The following is an 18353-nucleotide window of genomic DNA, read 5'->3' as shown; positions in this document are numbered from 1 at the left end:
CATGGTTTTAAATGAGGGAAAGAAAAGTGTGAATTTCCTTGGCAGCCTATTAACTTCTCTGGGGAGAAAACTCAAGTTTCTAGCCCAGACTATGCAGCCTTGCCTGCTTCCTTGGACATTCAGAAATTAAACTGAGGATGGATTTCTTTTGCTTTGTTTTTAAGACAGTATATTAAAGCAAGACAATAAAGGTGATGTGACCTGGCAACAGAGCACAGTAGCTGCTGTTCTGATTAGCCCTGAAAAACTTTAAACAGGCAAACCACATGTGGGAACTGCTTCCAGCAAGAAATGTAGTTTAATATCATAGCTTGACAACAGAAAATAAATAAATGCTTAAACTCAAACAAGGAACATGCTCGGAAAATAACACTTTGTAAAATCCAAACAACAATACCTTAGGGACTATTTGTGTTTTGTGACACATACAGATTTATTACACTAAGCCATGTTCTTATTTGTCAGAATGGCCAGAAATGCACCCAAAACATTTCAAGCCAGCAGGTATCTAGATAAACAAAAACACTATTACATAGTTACAGAAAGATGGAGTGTATGGGGAATGCACTGCATCTGGATAACCAAGGCAGTGTTCACACACAATGAGAGCAGGATTTTCTGTAGATAATAATTGGCAAGGTATGCCTTTCAGCAGTGTTCACATGCATTCCCCTTTTTCTCCCTAGAAGAAAAATAATGACCACTGAAATTATGCCACAAGTGCTCTGCAGAAAGATGCTACATAAAGTGCACTTTTTTCCTTCTGAAAGGAGAAAAGTGCTTTTTATTCAATTCTATGAAGCCTTGTAATCTTGCTCAGGCCCTCTCCATTCTAGAGAGAGCTGGTGTTTTTAAAAACCACCCTACTCTACTGCCAACGTAACCACCTAATGGCGAAGCAGGGAAATGACTTGATTAGCAAGCCAGAGGTTGCTAGTTTGAATCCCTGCTGGTATGTTTCCCAGACTATGGGAAACACCTATATTGGGCAGCAGCGATATAGGAAGCTGCTGAAAAGCATCATCTCATACTGCACGAGAGATGGCAATGGTAAACCCCTGCTGTATTCTACCAAAGACAACCACAGGACTCTGTGGTCGCCAGGAGTCAACACCGACTCGATGGCACTCTTTACCTTTACTGCCAAGCTACAAGGTCTAGGTATGTCAAACAACTAATGGGGTACAACAGGGGCTCAACACTCCACAAATTATAGGTTATTGAAAAAAGAAATCCATGACCTGGAAAATGAAGTCAAGAGACACTAACTGAAGCAAAAGCCTATTTTGTTTACTGTGATCAGAAAGAGTGGGGGAACCATTCTTCCCTTCTTTCCATGAGCAAAGCCATTGGTAACCAAGCTGAAATCAAGTGTGCTTGAGGACTGCAATATGCAACCCTACTCTACAAAAACCGCTGCTGCTTTGCTATCTTCAACTACTTCCCAGATAACCCCAATGCAAAGGATGTCCTTGCCATAAAGATTCATGGCTTTATGTGAATTTTCCATTGTAAAAAGCTTGAGTTGCAGCAGCAGCAAGAAAGATTTAGAACTGGGAATTTCTGACTGAATCCCTCTTACCTCTGCCATTCGAAGAGGTCCTAAGAAGACAGTGCCCATGCTAGGATTTGGTTTGGCATGATTGCTACTGGCACATGACAGGTGGCTAGTGCATATGCAGCAAGGACTGGGAGAGCTGAGCGCTTTATATTAGCTTTGCAAAAAAGGTATTCAAGTCAAAAATGTTTAGAATAAATAGCTTACGATGAGTATTTGGGAAAGCCCGTCATTATGTTGCTTTCCCTAGCTCTTTCAAAGAATTAATAGAGGGTTTGATACCTAAATATGTACAGTACACATGCTCTCAACTTTAGAGGTTAAAAAATGAAAAAGCTGATTGTTCATGTTCCGCAGAAGATGTGACCCTCAAAGGATTGAGATTTTCAGTATAGCAAATTTGTTAAGATTAGATGAGTCCACCTTTGTTACTGCCCAACTTCCTGATATATAAAGCTACATACAAGATGGCTCCTTTGTCTAGCATAGCTCCACACACATTCTCCCCCATGTATATTTTAAGACACTGGATACATGATGAGAAACTCTGTTAGCCATATAAAATAGAACTTGACAAGAGCTCCAGGGGTTGAAAGATAACTGCCTCTCCACCTGTCTGGAGCATGTAATATTTAAGTCACAGCATTTCTTCTTGTAAGTACTTTCGCTGTCCTCAAACTGACATCAGATTGACAGAAATAATCAGATGCTGCAAGGTTGACAGCTGACTGAAGTTATACACCCTTACACCAGAAGCAAGAATACTACCCCAGGGCAAGCAAAGACTAGCAACCATGCCAGCCCAACAGCGGATTTACATAGCTGGATATCTGCAGAGATCAATCTACTCTAATTATTGGGTTTGCCTTTTATTTTAGGAACAGGGAGGAAATATGCAGCAAGTTGAAGAAAGCCAAACCACATTATTTTCTCTAGCAGCCATATTGGATTTACAGAATGAGAAATAGCAGGCATGAAATCATACCTTTTATTTATTAGGCCTACAATTCTAGGAATTAGGCAAATCTGTTCTCCGGCCCCCTCCCCCATCCAAACACACACAGTGCCAATCTCAAGACAGAAAGGAACAGAAGGAGAAATAACTGTTGCAAGAGGACTTGCTAGTATGCCCTTTACTTGGACGGGGGAAGCTGGTACTTGAGACCCAGCCCCTTCACTCTCAGAAGTATCCTTCTAGCAAAGAAAGTCATCTGAAATCTTTTCATCTTTCATATTCTTCTGAACAAGTATGGGTGTTTACAGTAACATATATATACATACCAGTCCTCTAACAGCAAATTATAAGTATTACTTTATACCATTTTGTTTTTGTTTTTTTAAAAGGTGAAGGTTTTGTTGGGAAAAGATTTTTTTCCAACCAACCAACAAACAAACCCCTGTATAAAGGGGTTTACATAGAAAAACATACTGAGGCTGTTCTCACGTGTAGCCTGACCTCGGCTAGAGACACCCAGCCCAAGTTAGGCAGCACTGCCTGGCCCAGCTTTTAAGCCCAGCTGTTAGTCAAGGTTAAGGGAGCAAGCATTCCCTCACCCCCAGCTACCTGCCCATGTGTGAGCACAGGCTGCTTCCAGCCTGGCTGCACACAGAGATGGGTGTCTAAGAGCACCCATCTCTTGGGGGAATCCCCCAATGCAGTGCGGGTGTCACATGGTGCATTGTGGGCTTCACAGAGTGAAGAAAAAGAAGAGGCTTTAAGGTCCTCAGGGAAGGCTCTGTTAGAGGCAGCTAAGGGATCTAACTCAATTTCCTTTTGGCGCATTGTGAATAGGCATCCCCACTCCTGCATACCCCGGGCTATACGTCAGATCCCTATGAATGAATGGGTGTCCCACTTTAGTGCTTTATAGAACTCCGAGACATTCTCTTGGACTCCGGTGAAGTTGGAGCTTGGCTCCCTTCCGGTTTGGCCCCCGGTTGCAACTGCTGAGATGGAGAGCCTTATAGGAGATCTGAAAGAGGACAAGGCCACAGGGTCCGATTATATTTTTCCTGAAATTATCAAAGCAAATGCTGAGTGGTGGACTCCCTTGCTGGCTGCCCTGTTTATTCATATCGATGCCACAGGGTGCTTCCTGAAAGAATGGGGGACGGCTATTACCATGCCCATCTTTAAGAAGGGAAAGAGGAATATTCCCTCTAATTATAGACCTATCTCGCTCTTAAGCATTGTGAGCAAGTTGTATGCCAAACATCTTTTAGTTAAACTGCAAGCCTGGTTAGACGAGCATGCCATTTTAGGGAAAGAGCAGGCTGGATTTAGACCTGGGCGCTCTACCCTCGATCAGGTATTCATTCTCCAGCACCTAACTGAAAAATATGGAAGCAAGCCTGGGTCCTCTTTTTTTGTGGCCTTTATCAATTTTAAGTCAGCCTTTGACTCTATACCTAGATGTCTTCTGTGGGAGAAGCTGGGGCAAACCAACATTGATAAGCGGCTGCTTTTTTTTTTTGGATACAACAGCTTCATGAAAATTCGAATATTAGAATAAGACCTCATCCCAAAGGAGCTTTATTCCAGCCGATTCCTACCTGTCAGACAAGGGAGCATTTTAGCTCCTATGCTTTTTACCTTTTTGATTAATGATCTTCCCCTTGTTTATGTGACTCTAGTTTTCATTCTCCACCAATTGCAGGAGTAAGTATGCCTCTGTTATTATATGCAGATGATGATGCCATTATGGCCAGGTCACCAGTTGGCCTTAGAAGAGCCTTGAAACGTCTGGCTCTTTATTGTAGAACCAACCAGTTCTCCATTAACTATCAGAAGTCAAAGGTTATGGTCTTTGCGAGAAGATCCAAACTATTACGCCGGTCGATAGATAATCATCAGCTCGAGCAGTTTTATACCTATAAATATCTGGGAGTGGTCTTGCATGCCAGAGGGACCTGGAAGGCTCATATGGAATATGTAACCTTGATGGCTCAGAAGAGTTCCTTGGCTATACAGAGGGTTTTTTAAGTACTGGAGGCGGTGAGATCATACCGGCAGCTCTCAAGTTGTTTGCAGCCAAAGCTAGGAGTCAGCTATTGTATGGTGCGCAGTTAGGACCCTATCCTTCCTATAAACCCCTGGAAGCTGTACAAAATTTCTTTGGGCAATCCTGAGAGCACCCAGATGTGCTTCTTCTGTGATGTTGAGAGCTGATCTGGGTGTTCTGAGAACTGGAGGCCAGAGCTTGGATGCTGATCCTAGCCTTTTGGCTTAGGATAAACTTCTTTCCTCAAGGATGGATCTCAGCGATTTTGGCTGATGGTTTTCAGTCCTCATGGCCCCAGGCAATTCATGCTAAAATTCTTTCACTGGAATTTTCCATGGATTATCTGGTTTTGCTGAGCCATAATCAAGGTCTACTGGCCTTGAAGCAGAGAATCCTGGATATTGAAAATCAACACGAGCTCTCTATGATCCCTGAATGCTCAAGAAGAAGGTTGGGTTTTTGTATTGCTGTTAGAGGTCCCACTACTTATTTGTATACCTTAGAGAATCTGCGCTATCTGAGGGCTTTTTTTAGAGCAAGGTATGATATGCTCCCATCGACTGTGCTTGCGGGGAGAATAAAGAGTATACCTAGGGAAGGTAGAATATGCCCTTGTGGCTATGGGGAGATTGAATCTATCCAACATGTATTGCTCCACTGCTCGTTTTACAGAGAGCTAAGATGCTCCCTGATATCTCCCTGTCTGGCACCTTTTCTAGGACGGTCAGAAGATTTTTGTGTTTCTTATCTTCTGGCAGATCAATTTCCACCTGTTACATATAAGGTGACAAAGTTTTGCTCTAATGTTATGTGGTTACGTCAGCATTTTATTTCATGTGTATGTTCTCCTTGAACTTTTAGTCTTATATTCATACTTTTATCGTTAGCAATTGCTAGTTAAGTTTCTGTTTGGTACTATATGTGATTGATGTTTTATTACTTTCTAGCAATTGTTACCTTTTGCAGGATTTTCTGTATTCTATTATCTGTAATTGATTTGTAAGCTGACCATGGTTCGTAAAACACACACACACACACACACACACAGAGTCCTGGCCTCAGATCAATCTGCCCTGCACCAAGCTGCACAGAGGGTTCATTGTGTGGGAACAAGGAGCACATTCCCACCAGGCTTAACAGGATCGTCTGGGGGAGAGGTAAGATTTGGGAAGCCTTCCCCCTGCCCATCTGGTAGGTGGTGGGAATAGCCCCACTGTATTTACCTGAAACCAAGACTAGGATTTTACCAAGTTTTTTTATGTTAAAATTTTTGGGGTGGGGGGGATCTTAAATTCAGGTTCCTCTTCCTTTTGAGTAAATAGTATAACCTATATTTAACCCATATTTTAAAGGGGGTCATCTTAAACCCAGGGTCATCTTCATTCATTCATAAATGTATGTATGTATGTATGTATGTGTTTCCTTTCACTAAAAGGTCCACAGTCTAACAAGACACAAACAAAGTAGACACCAGCAACAGCCACTGGAAGAGTGCTGTGCTGTGGCTGAACAGGGAAAATTGCTCTCCCCTTGCTAAGTATAAGAGACTCACCACTTAAGGTGCCTCTTTCCCAGTTAGCAGCGATTCAGGTGGCTGGGTGCACTTATCAGTTTGAATGCAAAACAGGGGCACTCAAAAATAAGGAATTGGTTTCTGCATAGCTAAGTTTGTAAACTGAAAGAAACTGGGGAGGTTCAACCAATAGGGCCCACCTAGTATGTGGGGTGTGAGTATGCACATCCCACTCCTGCTTCCAGTGCACCATCCCAACCTCATAATTGCCTGCGTGGCCAGTTTAACTGAACCACCCCTCACACACGTTTTAAATATACTGCATTAAAGATTAACCATCCCTCACAATTATGAAGCTGAGAGGCAGCATGCTGAGAGGGATGGGATTCATGTGCTCATGTCCTGCATCTCATGATAGAAAGGGCCAGTCAGACATTTCACCACAAGCGACCCAAAGACCTAAAAACAAAAGCAGATAATCCTTTGAACTTTCAGGATCCATATGGCGTTTCAGACAATCCAAGACATACAGAGATAAGAAACTTCTAAACTTATCTCATGTTCTGGAGAGAGAACCTCCCACCTTTTCTGTTATCTTTTGTTGGAGGGGAGGAGTTGCACTGCCCAAGCACAGATATACTAAAATCCTGGGTTCTTTTTCTGTGGGCACCTCTCATTTCATCTCCAAGGCAGAAAAAAATAAACCAAAATTTGAGTAGGCTGTATGAATCTATTATTTAAACCTATTTTTGACAGCAGTTCAACAATATTTGGGTGTCTACAGGGAAATGTGGAGGGCAAGGGGAAAGACTGGGAATTGGCCTCCTCATTGCTTGCAGTAAGTATCCTGAAGAGAACGAACTTCAGATGGGTAGCAGGGATCCATGCTGTGAGATTCAAAGACTCCCTTTTCTGAACTACATAGGGGATGTTTCAGAAGGAAGGAAAAAGACCACCAATCCCTTTGCCATGCGATCTGAACAGTACCACAGCTGACTGTCTGTACCAGGCTGACTCCACACACACGTAGAACCTGCAACAAAATATACAGAATACTGTACTATATTCACAGCCTCTTTTTGTTGCATGTCGTGTGTGTGTGTGTGTGTGTGTGTGTGTGTGTGTGTGTGTGTGTGTTTTGTTACATGCGCATACTAAAATGATATCATGGTTGAGTTTGCAGCTCTTTACAGTACAAGAGCAGGAAGCTAGGAGAGACTAAATTAGTTTACAAATAATTAAAGCTTTTAAAGAGACATGGCTGGTTGCTCGGCATACAGAAGCCCTTCAGACATGAAGTACCAAAACAGAAAATATGCAAGAACTGGAGATTTAATGAACCAAGAATTAGGCATTTTTCCTTTCCCCGTTTTATTCTGGTCTCATAGAAGTCTTGTAAGGCAGATGGCAGTTAAGTAAAATAAGACATCCACTTTATATGTACTGTATACTGCATTTGCTTTTAACTCTACTAAAGCTCCTTAATGCAGTCTGCCTTAAAAAGCGCATTGTTCAGAATAGCATTTCTAAGATGGTCATAAGTCGTTCCAGGATTTTAGTACTAAATCACTCTTCCAGATCTATAACATATAGTATGGGGTGCATTTAAGAAACTACTAGCATGGACGAAGAACATCTGTCCCAATGCAAGGTGGCCTACTTAACCAGTAGGTCAAATTCATCTTAATGTGATTAAGAAGGATGCTAATAATGGTTGGCTAAAGCTAATGATCAAAGATCAGTAGCCAGATAGGATATACAGAAGACCAGCCTAAAGGAAGCCCAGATGAGAGGAGAAGCTTGGCATTTTAAAGGAAATCTTAAGTGACAAAGAAAGAAACAAACTTTAGAACTGGACCAAAGGCATGGATTTATTACACAATAATAGCCTTAATAACAAGTTTTCTATTTAAAAAAAAGTGGAGGTCAAAAATTAAGACAATATGATTGCAATGCTAGAAGGCAAAATGTAATGCCAAGTTATCACCAACATGCACAATATTTGCACCCCAGAAATAATGAGAGCCAGTGTAGTGGTTAGAGTGTGGGACAAGGCCTGGGGAGACCTGAGTTCAAATACCCATTCAGCCATGAAACTCACTGGGCAACTCTGGGCCAGTCACATATCTCTCAACCTAATCTACCTCACAGGGTTGTTGTGAGGATAAACATAACCATGATACTGCTCTGAGATCCTTGGAGGAAGATTGGGATAGAAATGCAAAGGAAAGTACTAAGAAGTACCTTTTCGGTTGTGACCCCTCAGCTTTGGAATGCCCTCCCTGAAGAGCTTCACCATGCTCCTCCCCTCCTTTTAAAAATGCAATTGGAAATGCATCTTTTTATTGTTTTATCTGCTGCTTGTATCTGGTAGGGTTTTTTCTCACTTTTTAGCTTTCCCACTATGTGATCGAGCCTTTGCGAGTTGCATGCTTTTGTGCTTTCCCCTTGGTTCTCTGTTTCACATGCGGGGCGGGGGGGGGGGGCGGGGAGAAACCTTGTACTTTCATTCTGAAGTTAATTATAGTTCTGCATGATGTCTGAACTCAGAAATTGATTTGCTTTAAACCACAGTTAGGGAAAAAAAGAGGAAGGAAGATGCAAGGGTCACTCCATCAGTAAATACAAATATTTATATACCTTTTTTAACCAAAGTCCCCAAAGTGGTTTACATAGATAGATAGATAGATAGATAGATAGATAGATAGACAGATGAAATGAAGAAATGAAATGGCTCCCTGTCCCCCAAAGGGCTCACAATAGAAAAAAGAAATATAAGATAGAGACCAGCAATAGCTACTGAAGAAATGCCATGATGGGGATGAATAGGGCCAATGCTCTCCCTCTGCTAAATAAAGAGAATCACAACCTTTAAAAGATGCCTCTTTGCTCTTTTAGCTAGGATAAAGGAAAAGGTGAAGATGTAAAAAAGAGGTAATAAAATGGACAGTGAGGGTCTCTGTAGTGCTTAACTTTAATGTGTGCACTAGGTTTGTTTTCTTGCCCCAAAGCATCACAAACTATACTGGCAGCAAAAATAAGCTAGTAGTTATGCTGAAAGACAGACAAGAGAACTGGAGGAGAAGTTTCCATCCACACTATGCCTCATTAAGAACAATGAGGAGTTCTTGATCCGGTACATAGGGAACATTGCAGCAAGGAAAACAGCAGGAGACTGAATGAGGAAGACAAGATCTGTTTGGAAAAGAAACTGCATGGAAGAAAGTGAGTAACAAGAACAGGAGAATCAGAAGGCATTTTGAATCACTGGAATTAAGAAACTGCTTTCAGTATCTTTCCATTGAGAGTAGTCCTGCATATCCAGAGAGAACAGCTAGGGCAGGCTACATCACGTGAAATGGAACACTCTCAATCCTTTAAGGACCAAGATGACTGAACTACTAACTACAGAAAGGAGGAGGAAAAGAGGAGTAGTGGTGGTTGGTGACGCCCTGCTGAAGGGGCATGGAGGCCAAATGGATCTGCTAGCTCAAGAAGTGTGCTGTCCTACCAGTGCACAGATCCAGAACATGATGAACAGGTTGCTAAGATTTATCAGACTCACTGATCTTTATTCCCTGTAGCTTACCCATATGAAAGTGAATGACACTATCAGGCACAACTATATATATATCATATCTGACTGCAAAACTCTAGAAAAGAAGGTGAAGGACCTTAGACCTCATGTGGTGTTCTTGTCAATTCTTCTTGTAAAAAGGTAGAAGACTGCAATACTTTATGCAGATGACTGGTTACACAAATAAGGGAGATTTAGTTTCTGGGACCATGGTCCAAGCTTTAATGAAGGAGCACTAGTAGGAAATGAGCTATACCTCAAAGACTGGGAGAAATGTGTTTGGCAGAAGCCTTCTGAACCTGATCAAGAGGGCTTTAAATTAAATCATGTGGGGGACAGAAAAAAGTCCTGAAACTAAGTACTAAATACATATTGGTGCTACAGGGGGGAGCAGAGACGTTGTCTAGCAAACCACACAACAAAATAGCTGCAAAATGTTGGAGCACAATACTGTGGTCACTTGCCCCTGCCCAGGGCTTGGCTATTAAGCCACCTTTGACTGAGGTGCTCAGAAGAATGCCTATACCAAACATGATTATGGAAACTTAACCACACCCCAGAGGATTGCTTGGTCATGCTCAGAAGAAGCATGCTGAGGTCATTCACACAATCAAAAAACATGTTCTACCTGGGTTTACAAGCTGTGTATGCGCCCAATTTTCAGTTGTGTGGAGGCAAGGTAAGAGGAAAATCTAGGTAGAAGTGATTACATGGAAGCAAGGTAGAACGAAAAGCTACCCAGGTATTCTTCCTACCTTGCTTCCACACAAAACTGGGAGCACACCCAGCTCCAGTCCTGGGTAGAACAGTTTGGGGCCAAATACATATGTAACACGAAACCAGACTTAAAATGGGGCAGAGGTTGGAACTCCATTACACCTGAATTTGTGCAACCGTGATTTTGAGCCAAAAGCAACCTGCAGTTTGTCTTGCCAAACTCCAATTTAAACCTTCATTTTGCAGTAAGGTTCGACGCCGGGACCAAAGGTTTGGCCACCAAAGTTTTATGTCCAAACACAGCTGGTGCCATAACCACATTTCTGTGAGGTTTTTGAAACTGCAATCATAGAGACAGAGGCACAGACCTGCCTGGGATCTCACCCGCTCCATGCCTGCTGTGCTTCTCACTGGCCACCTCTCCAAGCACCAGCCTCGCCCCTCCTGTCCGATGCAGTTGCTCAGCAACAGGGACGCCACAACACCCCACCCAAGCATGTCAGCCTGTCAAGTGGCACTCTGCCCCTTGCTCCCCTCAAGCAGGGATTCTTGAACAACCAGTTTCTAATTTTTGCACAAAAAAGTTGGGGAAGTGGGGCCCGTCCCCTTTCCCTTAGGGGTACCTGTGGGGACACTAGGCTTACTCAAGGGAAGGGTTGGCCAGCAAGATCAGCACTGCTCCAGTGAAAGGAGAGATTCAACATGTGTGATAACTACAGATGCTGATTCCAAGCAGACTGCTCACTCATGGGAGTATAAGGCCATAGGGACATCCCCTCACTACTCATGAGAAGAACTGAATGTGGGACCAGGGTGTTGGGCAGAATCTCTAATAATATGTGATGCCAAAATACCCCCTTGTCCAATGTACAGTTCTCTCATGAGTGTCCGGCCATGGGGGGCCCTATATAGACACAGGTTACTCTAGGCAGGAAAGCCGTGGTACCACACAAACTGCTGTCCCTGTCTTGGCAACTGCCACCAAGTAGCTGTCACAGCATTCCCTCTGCCAGCAAATCCACCCATGTAGACATATGCACCCTTGCTTGTGCCCCGAAACGGCGGCCTCCCTTTTCTGAGGTGCTGGAAATTGGGGCTCCCCTCTCCTGTAATTCCCCACGGCAGCAGATCTGCATATGGCACAACGCCAGCCCACATCCAGGAATTTTGGGAGTAAAGATCTGTCCCTAAACCTGATGTTCCCCCTGTCCACACATGCAGCTAGGCTCTGAAACATGGAGCATCACAGTATCCTTGGCGGCCCCACGCAAGTGGGGCCTCCTTTTCTCGAGTTTGCTCAACTCATGAGTACACAGTCCAATGGAAGACCCAGCGTGCTTGTCCCAATGGTCCTTCCCAGTAGACTGACCCTCTCATGAGAGTGCTAGTCTGCCGGCAGGAAGCTGTCAGGTGAGCCGGAGTGTGATTTGGTCTGCATGGACTGCTTTGCCAGGGTGAGCTGTATAACATTACATGAGAGGACATGTTCTTGCAAGAACATACTAGGTCACAGTGGGACAGATTCCCTCAGGGTCCTTTGCCCTCCCTCATATACATATCCTCTTCTAGGAAGTCATCATGTTCCCTTCCCTGAGTAACAGGGAAATAGTAGCCCATGCACAGGCTACTTCAGCTTACTTCCAGTCCAAGGAGAGGATGGGGCGGAAGGGAGGTAACTGCCTTCCTGCTGGACCAGTTTTTTAGTGAGTGACAGTGGGGGAAACGGGCAGGGGGGATGTGCACCCACTCCCACCCTTAAAGTTATCCTCCCCCCACCTTTGAACCGGCCCCTGCTGGTTCTATGCACATCCCTAATAGAAGATAAATTACAGCAGTTCTTGGTGGATGGAACCTAACAGAGCTCAAGGAAGCACTCTGAACATGAAAGTCTCGTCCAGAATCAGCTAGTCAGTCAGATAACAGTGGAAGGCTGCTGGATTTCCAAACAGAGTTATTACATTTCTTGCCTTGCAGCATTCTAGCAGTAGTTTGCCAGCCCACGCTAGTGAAATAGTTCAGAAGGAGAACATTACATAGGTAGATTGCTCCCAAATATAGTTCCAGTATCTGAAAGTAGCACCATGGTAAATGCAAACCTCAGATATAGCTCACAGAGGATTAATGTAATGTTATACAGCTGATAATGTTATATTAAAATACTATAGAGTATGGGTAATGTGGGGGGGGGAGTGGTTTTCATATATTCCCAGTGGAATAGTTTATTTGTGCTCAAAATACATACACAAACTTCAGAATAGCATGTTGCCCTTTTCTGCATCCTTGGTTCATTATTCCCTTTTATAGTGGCACAGCTACTGGGTGCTGCTGTCATTTTTTGTACTACACAAAATGGGCAAGACAATGCTCCAGTATGGCAAAGGCAAAAAAAAGGCAAAGACCTATCATGCCCCTTTGGATTTAGAAAGGTATCAGCGCAGTGCTCAGTCCAACAAAGCTCAAGCCTCTTATGCAGATCCCACCATGCCTTACATCCAGAGATGCTGCTGTATTCCCTCAAGTGCCACCAACCAGTTTCCAACACTCCCAGCCAGGAGCTGAATAAGATACCTTATTCCCAGTCTGACCATTGTTGCAACTCACAGGAAGCACCTGCTTAGCTCACAAAAGTTCTAAAATAGCATCAGTTTTCTCATGGTTCTTTCTCCCTTCCCCTCACTAAGCTTTGGGACTGATTGATGCCATCACAGCCCTAAACAGATTCTAGCAAACTGGACTTATAGCAGCTTAGTTGGGCAATGTTGGGTTCACCCACCAGCATAACCTCTCTTTTGGGATGGGATGCATGGGCTAGATTAAAATTTCCACAGCCAGATGAGGAACAGCTTCATGCAGAACAGTTTCCTCTGTGCAACCACCACCATGTTTGCTGTGCTGGCAACAGTCAGTCCTGAAGCTTGGTGAGGGGAAGAGGCAGCACACACACACACACACACACACACACACACACATCACCACTTCTGGATCTTCCATCAGTCAAATTCTGCTGCAATTTGGTACTGACTAACTAGATATGTTTTATGATTGCTTTTTAATCTCACAGAGATGCTTAATAACAGAGATTTTAAAATATAATAAGTTGCATTAAACCATCTATTATGTTCAAGTGATTCTAACATTAAGTGCTCCAAAAGGTTAGCATGAACACTAAATACATGGCTTAATATTTATGAGTACTACTTATCGAGAGATAAAAAAGCAACTATATATTCACCATTGTCCCCAAAATCGTAACTTCTATTGTGAAATCAAGTTACAATCTCAACAGTACAATGAAATGAAGTAGTATTCTAAAATATCAGTCTGATAAAAAGCAACCAAAGCTTGCCTCTCCTACTATAACTTGTGACAAACCTGTGCCTTGCCCTTTCCTTCACAAACTCTAATAATATTGGAAAGAAAAAACAAAAAACATAACACCACAAATGAGAAAGTCATTCATTTTGGAAATGAAGATATTTTCGTTCTATGTTTCCCATTCTAAAACACTTTGATCAATTAGCCTAAGAGTAGATCACTTTATATCGAAATTACAGAAAGCCAGGCTTAGTGTATAGCTTCCAAATGTAGTTCAAAAGCAGCTGTTCAGTATTTTAAGAGTCTAGCTGGTCCAACACAAAGTACTACTTTTCATTTCTCTTTCTACATGCCGTATGTGGTTACCAACATACTGATGCAAACTGGAAAGAGTGTATGTTTGTAGAATCAAATCTTGAGTTATTTGTAAACTTTTGAACACAAGTAAGCTAAAGGGACTTTCTACATTTGTCTTAGCACCAAGTTTTCTCAGCAGCTTATGCCTGTCAAAGTTTCAACGAACATCATCACAAAAATAGTTCACAGCATGGCCTGCAACAAAAAACACTGCATATCTAGGAAACAGAAAGTGCTATATTAAGCTGATGTTGTATACACAACATGTAGAAGCTTTATTATGTCATTCAGAGGCAGTTTGCAAATACTGATGGCAGGACCTCAACTCAACCCAGCAAAGATGGCTTATCAGCACAACCACCATTTATTTTGTTAGGGTTAAAGGAGAAAGAAGACAGAGAAAAACTTGACACACAAATTGATTGGGAAGGGGAGCAAACCAGAGAAAGCGAAGAAGAATGGACATAGCAAAAAAATCCAAAGTGGCACTATGTTGTAGCCTACACTTGTAGGTTGTAATAAAGCTACTTGTAGCTTAATTGTAGGCTAGTTGTAGGTTGAGATAAAGAGGGGACCATGCACTGAAAAGGCATAAAGTAGCTGCTACCTCAGATGATAAAAGCCACACACATTACTTCTGCACACAGACAATATTTAGGTAATATAACCTATCACTTCTATAGAACATTTTTAGACTGGAGGCTCATTCTCTCAAGATCTGGCCCAGGGGCATAGCTAGGGGAGAGGGGGCCGTGTTCACCCTCTCCCTGGCAACCCCTTAAAGTGAGGGAAATAATGAAGAAAATAGGGAGGAGTGGAATCTGGGAGCCCCAGGTTCTTTGAACCCATCTGCTCAGGTATAACTACACCCCTGATCTGGCCCTATCATAACATTACTTGCACATACAAAAACCACACACACACTCAATGCAATGCATGCCAAAATGTCCAGCAGCGTTTCTGTCTTCAGTACAACAGCAGAAGACAAGACTCAAGATTAATGGAAGGCAGCATGGGAAACTTTGTAGAGAAAAGCACAGCGGTTCACTCCTGGGCTTCCTTACCAAAGAAGAGAGGAGGGAACCGACCTCATGTTGTGTGAATCAACACTGGTCCTCCTTCTCCCCCCACCCTCCAGCAGATAGGAAAGAACGGATTAAAGCTTTAAAAAGCGTGAAGCCACGAATCATGGATTTTATAAACCTCACAGGAGAGCGAGGGGTGGGGGATAAAAGGGTGAACTGAATGTGTCCGAGCGATAAACCTCTACGAGAAGGAGGTTATCTACCGGAGAGATCCTTAAACTATCTCGCCAGCCGCAGCCAAAAAGGATTATTATTTCCCCAGGGGAGCGCTCTTCTTTGCCCGCTGCTCTGCTGTAGCCACACTCCTCGCCCAGGCACCATCGCGGAAGAAGCAGCCCTCAAAACAATAACAATCCCCACCAGCCAAGAAATCAGAGGGAGCGGGGAGGGGAGGGGGAACATTCAGCCTGGGTCCGACAGACTCTTCCAGCTCGTGGCGGCCTCGAAGCGGATCTCCACTCGCCCATCCTCCCTCCCCCTAAGAGGATGGAGAGGAGGCGAGCCTCACATGCCCCCCGTCGCCCACCCGGGCAGTGCCCAAGTTTGCTCCCTACTACCCCCGTCATGCCAACTAACCTCCTCCCGGGCACTAGCAAAAAGTTGCTCAACAGCAAAATAAGCGGCGGCGGCGGCGCCTCCCTCTGCCTGGAAGGAATGCAAGGAAAGAGACACGCACTCGCCACCGGGGCGGGCAAGGGGAGAGGCAGGTGCCCGGCGGGATCCCCAGACTCGGCGTGGTCCAGAGAAGAGAAGGAAAGGAGGAAGGAAAGGGGGCATTTAAGGACGGAGGCGGGGGGGGGGAGAACAGCAAGCCGGCAGGTAAAGGGGGACGAGAACTCGTGCCCGTGGGGGAGAGCGGTATAAAGGAGGTCTGGGAAGCGGCGTCGGGCTGGCCCAGAGAGATGAAGGGGAGGCGCAGCCGCCCGCCTGACCAGGCTCCGGTGGTGCCCACACGCAAGGGGAGCACAACTTGCCCTCCTCCGTTCTGCTGCGTCGCCCCTTCGCTTTCTCGCCCCCTTCCCCCTCGGGCTGCTACTCACCGCCAAAGCCCGCACAGCTCAGAGGGGCTGACGACCGACCCGGGGCTTTCCCCAGACTCGAGCAAACGGCCGCGACGGTGTCTTCCTGTCGCCGAGTGGAGCCTCGGCCCGCCCCGCAGCCCGCTAGACCCGCCCTGAGCCTTCCCACCGCCAGCGCGCAGCTCCGCCTCTCCAAAACCCAAATAGAGGCGGCCTTTGGACACGGGGCTGCCTGCCGACGGAGCTTTTGTTTTGCTTCGCCACGCTCGGCTGTGGAGCTTGGCTGAGGAAGCCCCAGTCCCGGCGGAATGGCGGGAAAGAGGTCTGGAAGGAAAGGTCCCTTTTTTGGACGTCTGCGAGGCAACAGCACAGGGCGATCCCCTCCTCACGTTGTCCTTCGTTGATCAAACAACGGACTGAGGGAAGGAAGGGAACCCGAGGATGTTCCCATCCCAAGGGTGGTGGGAGGTAGTCTTCCTTATAAGCAGCTGCTCTGCGCACCTAGGGCCGCTTCCAAACGTGAAAAAACCCCACCCAAAAGTTCCGATCTGGCATATAGATTGTCAGGTGTGTGGCAACTGTGTTGTGTACGTGTTACACGCATAGGAAAGCCACAGCCAATCTCGGCCCGTGTACACACACGGGCACTTGTCACTCGTGACTGGCAGGATGCTGTTTCCACCAGGTCAACCTTGTCCGTGCCCTGTAGGTATTTGATCACGTCCCAGGTAGCCCAGGCTGAGCTCAATGGGAAATGGGGCCAAACGTCCAAATGGATGTAAGCTGAGTGCTATCAGATGTCTGAGGCAGAATCCCCTCAACTCATCTTCTCCTAAGGATCTCCCAGTCCCCGCCCTCTATGACAGCTGAAGCAACGTGTAAGAATTACTGTGGACAGCATCTTGTGTGTGAGAAACTGGCTCCTGCGGTTTTTAATCGGGCATCTGGCAGAAGCTTTAAGAGTTGGGCGCGCTTAGTTTTACCCTTTGGTTGTGACACCGAATGGTAACTGCTGGGTTCTTAGCGTAGCAAGCTTACTTCTAAGCACTTGGCTAAGCACAAGTGACTATCTTCCAGTATTTACTAGGCTAGCACCTGTTGGCTTTTGCTGTAAAAACTGACGGTTGACAGGAGCTCTACTGCTGTGTTCACATTTTTTAAAGGCAAGCTGTGTTAATTACTTATGTGAGGATTACTCGGGAATTAATAATTAAATTCCTGTTCTACTCACATATACAGGAATCTATGTACCTGCAAATGGGGGGAAAGGAGTTTTGATACATGTCCGTGTACCTTGCTTCATGTCCTTTGGTGAACAGAAGTAAAGAATAATGATGCTGCTTTTACAAATTAGGCTGCATGCACCCACAAGCTGCTTTGATATTTCAGCTCAATAGGGACTGCATCCAGGGAGAAATTCAACAGATGCAGTTAATCACTGGCTAGAGATTAACCTGATGAATTTTTGCCTGGTGCATCTCTACAAGACAGAGTGCTTCTCCAAAATGCCACCTATTCAACAGGTCCCCAGTTCAACCATGAGCAGTTCCTACTGATACACCTGATGGATTTCTGTCTGTTGCTTTGCTGAAACATACAGTTCTTCGCCCTAATGCTATATACTATAGCACATGTCCAGACTGAAGTTCAAGACATGTATGAGTTTTACATATCATTTTTCTAGGAAACCATCCTCTTCCCCCCCCCCCACACACACACCCCTGCCCACACTGTTCCCTGATTGCCTGCAGCAAGAGCTTTCTTGGCCCTCAATCTGAATGGAGGAGAGAGGAAAGACTGCTAGATTGGAATGGAACAATTTATGACTTTTTGCACTGTGTTTAACTATATTTCACTGCATGAACAAGAAAATAGGGAGCACTTGGGTATTTAATTTTAAAAATTAAAGGTAATACGTTTATAGTTACTTCTCAGCTTCTCTGGCTGTTGAGGTGGGCCTGGCCATGGGGGCTGTCATGGAGAGCACCTGCATTTCTGAATTTGCAACTGCACCTCTGCTTGAGCATCCTTGGAGGGCCCCCTCCTGCTTGCTGGAGCTGCCTTGCGGGCCCTTCCAAGATCTCCACTTCACCATAGCCCCTTGTGCACCACCACACTGCCACCTCACATCCCCTCACAAGATACCCACCACCTTGTGCATGCCCTTGCAAAGCTCCTCTGCCCTCCCACCTCAGTGCACTCTTGCAAGG

At 44.8% G+C, this 18353-nt stretch overlaps 1 protein-coding gene across 6 annotated transcripts in view; it reads right to left on the bottom strand.

Moving 5' to 3' along the window:
* PAM (peptidylglycine alpha-amidating monooxygenase) overlaps window positions 1–16462 on the bottom strand; it is a 247407-nt gene extending 230945 nt beyond the window's left edge. Inside the window, exon 1 of one of the 6 annotated variants that reach the window (XM_053291370.1) lies at window positions 16165–16462. The gene's annotated coding sequence lies outside the window, so the exon portion shown is untranslated. The remainder of the gene's footprint in view (window positions 1–16164) is intronic. The other 5 variants (XM_053291368.1, XM_053291367.1, XM_053291365.1 and 2 more) reach the window with 5 other exon arrangements.
* Window positions 16463–18353: the final 1891 nt, after the last annotated feature.

This window comes from Hemicordylus capensis, chromosome 2 (genome assembly GCF_027244095.1).
Source record: "Hemicordylus capensis ecotype Gifberg chromosome 2, rHemCap1.1.pri, whole genome shotgun sequence".
NCBI lineage: Eukaryota > Metazoa > Chordata > Lepidosauria > Squamata > Cordylidae > Hemicordylus > Hemicordylus capensis.
This window is presented reverse-complemented; position numbering and strand designations above follow the sequence as displayed.